Below are 10,489 nucleotides of genomic sequence, written 5' to 3'. Positions count from 1 at the left end.
TATACCCAACCACCATGCTCCTGTACATAGAGAGGACCTAGACTCCCTGCTCTATGTAGCCTATAGGTTGCTCAGTGTCAGTGTGGATTCCCCAGTAAGGGGAAAAGAGACAGTCTCTGACATGAACTTGGCTGTTTGCTCCCTGATCACTTCTCCCTGGTGGGGCAACCTAGTCAGTTCACAGAGGAAGAGGATCCAGGCAGTCCTGATGGTACCTGATAGGTTACGGTCAGACAGTAGGGGATGAAGACTTTTTCTAGCAGTGACTAGGGAAGAGGGATAGGTAGGTAGGGTGGGACCATGTGTAGATGAGGGAGAGGGCTGCAACAGGAATACAAAGCAAACAGATTGAGAGGAACGATAATGATGGAGATAGTAGTACTGGTAGTAGTCGTAGGAGGAACTTGCTCATGGCAGCCTCTGCATGCCTCTTAGCTCCTCACTTCCTACAATGGCTGCTCCTAGCCCCAGTGGGGAGGCTCCTTGGGTGGTGGGATCACCCCAGGCACCATCAGGCCTGTAGCCTCTGGACACCTGACCATCAGCAGCATGCAGGGTAAAGATAATGCACTGAAGTTGAATTTTGCAAATCCACCTGTCAAACCAACAACGGTTTACTCTGAACACTAATACTGCAGGAGTCCAGAACCCACACACAGAGAGACTGGGAACACAAAGCATTGAGTCATCAGGAAAACTGAAGATCTCACCTGAACAACACTAGGACTTCACTGCAGAGGACTTGAAAGATATTGAAGAAATTTGACGAGGAGCTTACGGTTCTGTCAACAAAATGGTCCACAAACCAATCAGGAGGATAATGGTAGTTAAAAGAATAAGGTCAACTGTGGATGAAAATAAAAACAAAAACAACTTCTCATGGATTTGGATGTAGTAATGTGGAGGAGCGATTGTTCATACATTGTTCAGCTCTATGGTGCACTCTTCAGAGAGGGCGACTGTTGGATTTGTATAGAGTTTATGTCTACCTCGTTCAATAAGTCTTACAAATGCGTATATACTGTGTTAGAGGATGTTATTCCAGAAGAAATCATAGGCAAAATCACTTTAATAACTGTGAAAGAACTAAACCACTTAAAAGAAAACTTGAAAATTATTCAGAGAGATATCAAGCCTTCCAAAATTCTTCTGGAATGAAGTGGAAATATTAAGCTCTGTGATTTCCACATTAGTGGAAATCCATTGTCAAGAAAAGAAATGCTGGGTGCAGGCTATATATGGCACTGGAAAGAATAAATACAAGTGTGTCCAGACAAGGGTATGATGCCTACTGTGATGTCTGGAGTTTGGGGATCAAATTGTAAGAGTTGGCCACCAGCAGATTATGTAATAATGGAAGCAGATTATGGAATAGTGTATTTGATCAGCTAACACAGTTGTGAAAGGAGACCTTCCACCGCTGAGTCATTCTGAAGAAAGGGAATTCTCCTCCAGTTCAATCAACTTTGTCAACTTGTGCCTTGCAAAGGATGAATCCAAAAAGCCAAAGCATAAAGAGCGTCTGAAACATCCTTTATTTTGATGTATGAAGAAGGTACCATTGAGGTTGCATGGTGTGTTTGTAAAATCCTGGATCAGATGCCAGCTACTCTCAGCATTCCCATGTGTGTCAACTGATACCGCTGCTACATCAGACTGTAGATAAAAGGGCAGAGAGAAAGCAAGATGTGAAGACTCTTCATCCTCTATCACAGTGGTTTTTTTTTTTATTACTTGCCAGACACCGTCTACAATAAGATTGGTGTTCGTTTCCATCATGTCTGTAAACTTCTTTCACCTAGAATGTGAATCCCTGTAATACCTGACTGATCACAGTGCTAGTTCTGATCAGAGACCATATGCTTCTTTTTTGTGATGAATATATTTATGACGTGGAAGTCAATATGCTCAAGTTGTTGACTCTGAGTATATAGTACATTAAACTCATTTCTAGACTCAAACCTGGATACTTAGCTACTGAAATGGTGTTTTGTGAAACTTACAAAGCCCGGAAGGACACAGTGATGGATGTACTGTGACTGAACATAGAGATCCGGGCTTGAATGAGAAGAGCTTTCACAGCCAGTGAGACACATTGCCTTCTTGAGCTAGGAGACAAAGGAGGAGTTCCCTTTTTCGCTAAGTGCAGTAGATTTACTGATCTGAATTTCTGTTGCTTTACAGTTAGAAATGATATATTGGGCCCAATGTGCTCAGTCAAATTTCCTGTTCAAAATGGCATGTTACTATCCTAGTACCATGCAGTTTTTATTATTGGTTTATAGTACAGCTTGAGATGAGGGATAGAGATACCTCCAGAAGATTTTTTATTGTAGAAGGTTGTTTTAGTTATTTTGGGTTTCTTGTTATTCCATACAAAGTTGAGAATTTTTCTTTCAAAGTCTTTAAAGATTTGTGTTGATAATTTGATGGGAATTGCATTGAATCTGTAAATTGCTTTTGGTAAGATGGCCATTTTCACGGTTAACCCTGTCAAGCCATGAGCATGAGAGATCATCCCATTTTCTCATATCTTCTTTGAATTATTTCTTCAGAGACTTGAAGTGTTTTTCATATAAGTCTCTGACTTGCTTGGTTAGAGTCACACTAGGGTACTTTATGTCTTTTGTGGCTATTGTTAAGGGTGTTGTTTCCCTAAATTATTTCAGAAATTGTGGCACATTTACACAATGGAATACTACATAGCAATTAAAAACAAGGAAATCATGAAATTTGAAGGCAAATGGTGGCAACTAGAAAAGATCATCCTGAGTGAGGTATCCCAGAAGCAGAAAGACACACATGGTATAGACTCACTTATAAATGGATATTAGACATGTAATATAGGGTAAACATACTAAAATATGTACACCTAAAGAAGCTAAGCCAGAAGGAGGACCCTAGGTAAAATGATCAATGCTCATTATGAAAGGCAAACAAGATAGACACCGGAAGTGGGAGAAAACAGGGAATGCTACAGGAGCCTACCACAGACAGAATATGATAGACTCTACCTAGCAGAGTGTTGAAGCAGATGCTGAGACTCATGGCCAAACTTTTGGCAGAGTGCAGGGAATCTTATGAAGAAAGGGGAGAAAGAAAGATCTAGAGAGGATAGGAGTTCCACAGGAGAGTAATAGAACAAAAAAATCTGAGAACAAGGATCTTTTCTGAGACTGGTACTCTAACCAACAACTACCGGTGGAGATAACCTAGAACCCCTGAACAGATATGGCCCATTGGAGCTTAGTGTCCAAGTGGGTACCCTAGTAAGGGGAACAGGGACTGTCTCTGCCATGAACTCAGTGGCTGGATCTTTGATAGCCTCCCCCTGAGGGGACACAGCCTTATCAGGCCACAGAGGAAAACAGTTCAGACAGTCCTGATGAGACCTGATAGGCTAGGATCAGAGGGAAGGGGAGGAGGACCTCCCCTATCAGTGAACTGGGGGCTGGTCATGGGAGGAAAAGAGGGAGAGAGGACAGGATCAGGAGGAGATGAGGGAGGAGGCTACCACTGGGATACAAAGTGAGTAAATTTTAATGAAAAAAAATCAAAAGAATAAAATAAATTAAAAAAAATGATGTTGAAATAGAAAGAATCTCTTTACCGAAACCAATATTGCTTCCAGAAAGATGAACATTAAAACACTAAGATGGGAGAGAATGTGTTCCTGTGCCTTGCCACCGCTGCTCGTCGCTGGGAAGATACAGGAGTCTGCTACTTTTCTTTGAAGGGTGCTGCCAACATGACGTTCTTTCTACCTGGTACCAACTACCAGGACAGAACAAAGGAAACAGTACATGAGGGCAAAGTTTACAGATGTTTCTGACTCTGTTATCTTCTCCAGAATCTTATAGCAAGTATAGCCTTCCCCTTGGCCCCAAGCCTGGTACTTGAGCCACCATAACACACTAACAGGGAGGAGTAGCTAGTAACAATTTTCCTTGACAATTAGATGAAGATGTCCGGTAGGCATCAAAACACCAAATCACAGTTCTTTGCTTCTTGCCATCATGGGCCAGGTCTTCAGTTTCTAACTCCTTCCCCTTCCCAGAATTTGTCGCCACTTGAGTTTGGCTTGATTCAATATTCTGCTTGTTTTTCACACTGGAAACCCTAACATGCTATTTACCATTGATTTGTAGTTTTGAATCTCTTCTGTATCATGATGTTCCAAAAGCTGAGACAACCGGTGAGAAAGAGCCAGTCTGATGGAGAGGCACATTTGAGCAGAATGACGATATGAAACGGCAACCTTTCAGGAAGGCATGGTAAGCGTCTGGGTCTTCTACCAGTTTATTATCTCCCTCGGAAGTTGAGTTTTCCCTACCTCTTTACCCCCTTCCCAAACTGACAAAATGTAAAAGAAGCCACTTCCCCTCATGTGTGGCTCATCTTCATTTACCCATTAGCCAGGCACTGAGTGTCAGCTCTGCCCAGCAGTCAAGTAGGGCTGGGAGGTAGTTGGCCATCCAGGTGATCTCTTGGTACACTTGCCTAATTTCCCCATTTTCTACCTCTGGCCCCCTAATCCTTCTGTGTTCCACAAGGAAGACATTTCTGTATGTTGTCCTTATGCTACATCAAGCTGTCATCCTCCATTGCTCCCAGAACTGAAGAATTTGTTTCTCTGCTGTCAGGTTCCCATCTCTGTCAGTATAGCCTCACTCTGCCATTATGCAAATGGAGATCAAAGCAATTCTTACTGTCCAGGAGCTATCTCACTTTCTGCTGTGTGGGTGACTACATAAAAAAGCAATTTTAGTGTATTAATCATAGATTACTATAAACTATAAACTTAAAGGCAAGGGAATTATTACAATGTATCTTTATTAAAACAAAAGGGTGTATAGTGTTCACAAAGTGAAAATCATTTTAGAACTATACATTGTTGTGGTTATTTTTCTCTTGTACCATATAGAAATTATCATAAAGCTAACGTGCAGCGATATTGCTTTATTTGTGTATAAAAATATAGCTCATAACCTAACTGCTTCTTAGAGCTTTGGAATATTTTATCCTCTATTCTTGTCTGAATCCCTTCTTCTCTTTAAGACATAGCTATGGAGTCTACATGTTTATGGAATAGTCTATCATTTGCCTGCAGGTCCATTGTAATGAATCTAGATTGTGATGATGGCCTTGCATTTTGATTTTCTGCAGTCATACCCCGAGAAAGAAAGTCACGAAAAAATAATATAAAAGTATCTGTGCAATTCATACAGAGGAGAGTTATTTCCTTTCAGAAAAAAAAAAATTACTAGTAGATTTTAATGTTCTTATAAAAAATAAATTAGAAAACAAATATATTAATTGCATGTGTTAATCATTATACATTGCATACATATCTCAAAATAGTACTTTCTAACCTATAAATGTCTAACCAAAATATCTGGGCAAAAGGGTCTTTTCTGGGACTGATACTCCAACCAAGGACCGTGCGTGGAGATAAAATAAAACTCCTGCACAGATGAAGCTCATGGCAGCTCAGTCTCCAAGTGGGTTCCATAGTAATGGGAACAGGGACTGTCTCTGACATGAACACAGTGGCTAGCTCTTTGGTCACCTCCCCATGATGGGGAAGCAGCCTTACCAGGCCACAGAGGAGGACATTGCAGCCAGTCCTGATGAGACCTGATAGACTAGGGTCTGATGGAAGGGGAGGAAGACCTCCCCTGTCACTGGACTTTGGGAGGAGCATGGGAGGAGAAGAGGAGAGAGGGTGAGATTGGGAGGGGATGAGAGACTGGGCTATAGCTGGGATACAAAGTGAACAAAATGTAATCAATGAAAAATAAGGAAAGGTGTAGGAGGGGAAGAGGAAGGGTGCTACAGCTGGGCTACAAAGTGAATAAACTGAAATTAATAAAAAATAATTAAATTAAAAATAATTAATTAAAAAAACCTCTACAGTGTTTTTGTGAAAGAAAGTATTTTACAAAACCAGTTTTCAAAAATCATCTAGGGATATCTAGTTTGTCTCGTAGAAGAAAATAAAATTTGTCTCACCTCTCTCCACTCTCTTTGCATTGTTTAATTTTATGTTCAGTGAAAGAATTATGTTCTTTGAGCAACCACAGTAATACCTTCTGAGTTTTCCATCTCTGTCTAAGCCAGTTCAGTAGAAAAAAGAAACATGGAGTCAAGTGAGAGGATAGTAGGTGAAATTGCATTTTTGAATCAAGTTTGATTCCAGCTGACTTGAAAGGTTCTGAGTGACAGTCAAATTTCCTGCTGTTTAGGTTATAGAAACACTGACTTTTCCATCTCTGTGTCTCCTGACTCTCTCAGACGTTTAGATTGCAGGCCCCAGGCAGCAAGAACCTCACCCTCACTTCTGCTGGCATTCTGGTAAACTCACAAAAGGGCTTTTTTTTTTTTTTCTGATAGGAATTTGCTAGAAGTCAGGAGGAGCAATTTTATCTTTGTTTTTCTAGCTTCTTCCCCCTGTAGGTCCGTGTTCAAAGGTGTTTGATGTGACTCCCAATTACCTCAGGTCACTACATAACATTTTTTTTGTGTGTGCAAAAAGAAAAAAAATGAAATTCCAGCATGGAATAAACTTTTCTTTTTTCATTTCTGATATACAGGTCCCAAGAAAGTTTTGAACTTTCATTGCTGAATACCCTGCTTTGGGCACACACCTTTATATTAGTCAGTGTTCACGTAATGCTTCTAGAACAATGGCAAAACCAAGTGATGTGAGACGTGTGAGCAGCAGTGTCCTCTCTTCCTCTCTGTTCTTTGTTAGTACAGGATGGTGCTTACTTCATTGAAAGTGTTTAGACCTCCTTGTTTCTTTCTGTTTTCTTCATCATCCCTAACTCTTTCATCTTGGATCATTTCACCAGTGTTGCTTCGGTCACTGTCCGCTAGAAGAAAGTTAATGAGGAAATACAGGGTAAAAATTGAAAACTCATCCCTGAGTGCTTTCAAATACCACTGTCCCAGAATAAGTACGAGTGCATCTGCATTGCAACAGACAACAAATGTACATAGTTAGGTTTTCCGTTCACAATAAATGTGAGAGATCAGTTACAAAACAGACTTCATACGAAACAAACAAGAGGGCAGGTAGCACTGTCTACTAAGGCCATGATAACCATAAAAGATAATAAGAAAAACTAACGAAAATTGCAATTTGACAGGCAAATATCAAGATCTTTTAAAATTTTAAGAGTATTAATTAATTATGGTTAAAACAAACTTTTAAAGATCCATGTCTTTTGTATGTAATATTCTTCCTGGAAGTACAATGGTTTCACTTTGGTATTGTGATTTAGTGAGATAAGAGCTGTTCATGTAATTCTCTAGTAACTGCCTTATACCTTTCAAACTGTAACTGTGAGGAGACTAGGCCCCACTAGTCCTCAATTGTGCTTTTAACAAAGTAATATTTCCCAACAGCCTTCCAGTTCATCTTTGTCATCTGTAAAACATTATTTAAAATTTGTTGGCACAAATACATGATTAATCCTGTATAATTTGGATTTAAACATACCAAGAGACAACACATGCTGGAGAGGTTGTGGAGAAAGGGGAACCCTCCTCCACTGCTGGTGGGAATGTAAACTTTTACAACCACTCTGGAAATCAATCTGGCCCTTCCTCAGACAACTAGGAATAGCACTTCCTCAAGATCCAGCTATATCACTTCTAGGTGTATACCCAAAAGAGACTCAAGTACACAAAAAGGACATTTGCTCAACCATGTTTGTAGCAGCCTTATTTGTAATAGTCAGAAGCTGGAAACAGCCCAGATGCCCCTCAGTGGAGGAATGTATGCACAAATTGTGGTATATCTACAAAATGGAATATTACTGAGCAATAAAAAACAAGGACATCATGAAATTTGCAGGCAAACGGTGGGATCTGGAAAAGATCATCCTGAGTGAGCTATCCCAGAAGCAGAAACATACACACCACACGGTATATACTCATTCATATAGACATATAATATAGGATAAACCTACTAAAATCTGTACACCTAAAGAAACTAATCAAGAGGGGGGACTCTTGCTAAAATGCTCAATTCCTATCCAGAAAGGCAAAGAGGATGGACATCAGAAGAAGGAGAAAAGAGGGAACAAATCAGGAGCCTGACACACAGGACCTCTGAAAAGCTCTGCCCTGCAGACTAACAATGTAGATGCTGAGACTTATGGGCAACCTTTGGGCAGAGTGCAGGTAATCTTAAGAAAGAAGTGGGAAACAGTAAGATCTGGAGAGGACAGGAACTCCACAAGTTGAGCAACAGAACCAAAAAATCTGAGCACAAGGCTGTTTCCTGAGACTGCTATTCCAACCAAGGACTATGCGTGGAGATAACCTAAGACCCCTGCACATATGTAGCCCATGGCAGTTCAGTATCCAAGTGGATTCCATTGTAATAGGAACAGGGACTGTCTCTGACATGAACTGATTGGCCTGTTCTTTAATTACCTCCCCCTGAGGGGGAAGCAGCATTACCAGGCCACAGAAGAAGACAATGTAGCCACTCCTGATGAGACCTAATTGACTAGGATCAGAAGGAAGGAAAAGAAGACCTTCCCTATCAGTGGACTTGGGGAGGGGCATGCATGCAGAGGGTGGAGGAAGGGAGGGATTGGGACTGGAAGAGGGAGGAAAAAAAAAAAAAAAGATCCACCTATACCACTCCTAGGATATACCCAAAAGATTCTCAAGTAGACAATAAGGACATTTGTTCACCATTTTTGTAGCAGCCTTATTTGTAATAGCCAGAAGCTGGAAACAGCCTAGATGCCTCTCAGTGGAGGAATGGATGCACAAATTGTGGTATATGTACACAATGGAATATTACTTAGCAATAAAAAAACAAGGACATAAAAAAGTTTTAACTATGTTAATATCATATGTAAGAAAGCAATTTTAATAATACTAAACATTTTAAATCCCTATGCCATTTTTACCTAGTCCAAATGTTCTTCTGAGAGAGGGAGAATTTTTGTTTTGAGAACATACCAATAAATTTGAAAATTTGATGCAAATATTCACTGTTGAAATTTTATATCTGTTATAAAAGAAGTGGTTAAACCAATGAAAAGAAAAATCAGTGATGGGAGAGGAGAATGCCCTTTTTAAGCCTGTCTGTCATTTGACATTCAGCTCGTCAAATAATCTTGGGAAAACAACACTTTTTATCTATTGCTATTCGTGAGATTTTAAGTATGTGGTCCAGTAATACTGTCAACAAGATACTTTAAGGCTAAGTCTGATGACAATGTCAATTTGGTTACTCACTCAGCTTTATCTTGCCAAATTCATGACAATATCCTTCTGCGACAATATTCTACTGCTAAATAAAATTCATAATATTCATAAACATCAGACACATATTTTGGTTTCGGCTTTAAACAGTGATACAAACATCAATGGTTATGGCCATCTGTGGGCTAGCATGTGAAGATAATGCTTTGGTAGATTTGCTTTGGGTCTCCAGAGCACTGTAAAGAGCAAATTCATATATTAATTCTATTAATGAGTATGTTTTCTATTTCTTCTGACTAAATGAGAAATCATGTGATTAAACCTAATGAAGCACAAACTGCAACCTATGGCCCCATCATCTCAGAATTTGTGAAATCGAAAGGGAAACAATTCTACAAATAGTTCATACTAACTCAGCACTTTCACATAGAAAAATTAATGTAAAATGATATGTAAGGGTTATTTAATCTCCCATTTCCTTTCAGCAATAATGTTCAATGATTCATAGCAGTAAAAGCAAGATTTTTAAACTTCTAAATATTAGCATTAAATATTCTCATTTTAATTTTTCTATGTTAACTAATTATAGAAATAGGAACATATTTTAATTCAGTTTATTTATACTGCAGATAAATATTCTTAAAGGCATTTTAGTCATAAAATGCTAGATATTAGCAATAATTTTAAAAATATTAGAAAAGGCTACTCATCATGAAAATAAGTTTGGATACTCCTTAAGCTCAGAAAACAGATATTTCATTCTACATTTTATTGTCCTTAATTGCCAATGTTTCCTTGTCAACATTTAAAACGGAATAATAATTAAATGTTAACTTTTTATATTAAAGAGACTGGAGCTCCACAAGGGGAGCAACAGAACCAAAAAATCTGGACACAGGCGTCTTTTCTGACACTGATGCTCCAACCAAGGACCATGCATGGAGATAACCTAGAGCCTCTGCACAGATGCAGCCAATGGCAGCTCAGTCTCCAAGTGGGTTCCCTATTAATGGGAACATGGATTGTCTCTGCCATGAACTCAGTGGCTGCCTCTTTAATCACCTCTCCCTGATGGGGGAACAGTTTTAACATGCCACAGAGGACAACAAAGCAGCCAGTCCTGATGACACCTGATAGGCTAGGGTCAGATGGAAGGGGAGGAGGACCTCCCCTATCTGTGGTCCTGGGAAAGGGCATAGGAGGAGAAGAGGGAGGAGGCTACAGTTGGGAAACAAAGTGAATAAATTGTAATAAATAA

General features: G+C 39.6%; 1 pseudogene; it reads left to right on the top strand.

Annotated features, from left to right (window-relative positions):
• Nucleotides 1-451: 451 nt before the first annotated feature.
• Nucleotides 452-1,638, top strand: LOC110539448 (dual specificity mitogen-activated protein kinase kinase 4-like; annotated as a pseudogene).
• The last annotated feature ends 8,851 nt before the right edge of the window (nt 1,639-10,489 follow it).

Source organism: Meriones unguiculatus, chromosome 2, assembly GCF_030254825.1.
Source record: "Meriones unguiculatus strain TT.TT164.6M chromosome 2, Bangor_MerUng_6.1, whole genome shotgun sequence".
Lineage (NCBI taxonomy): Eukaryota > Metazoa > Chordata > Mammalia > Rodentia > Muridae > Meriones > Meriones unguiculatus.
The sequence above is the reverse complement of the archived record's forward strand: the minus strand, read 5'-3'. Positions and strand labels throughout refer to the sequence as shown.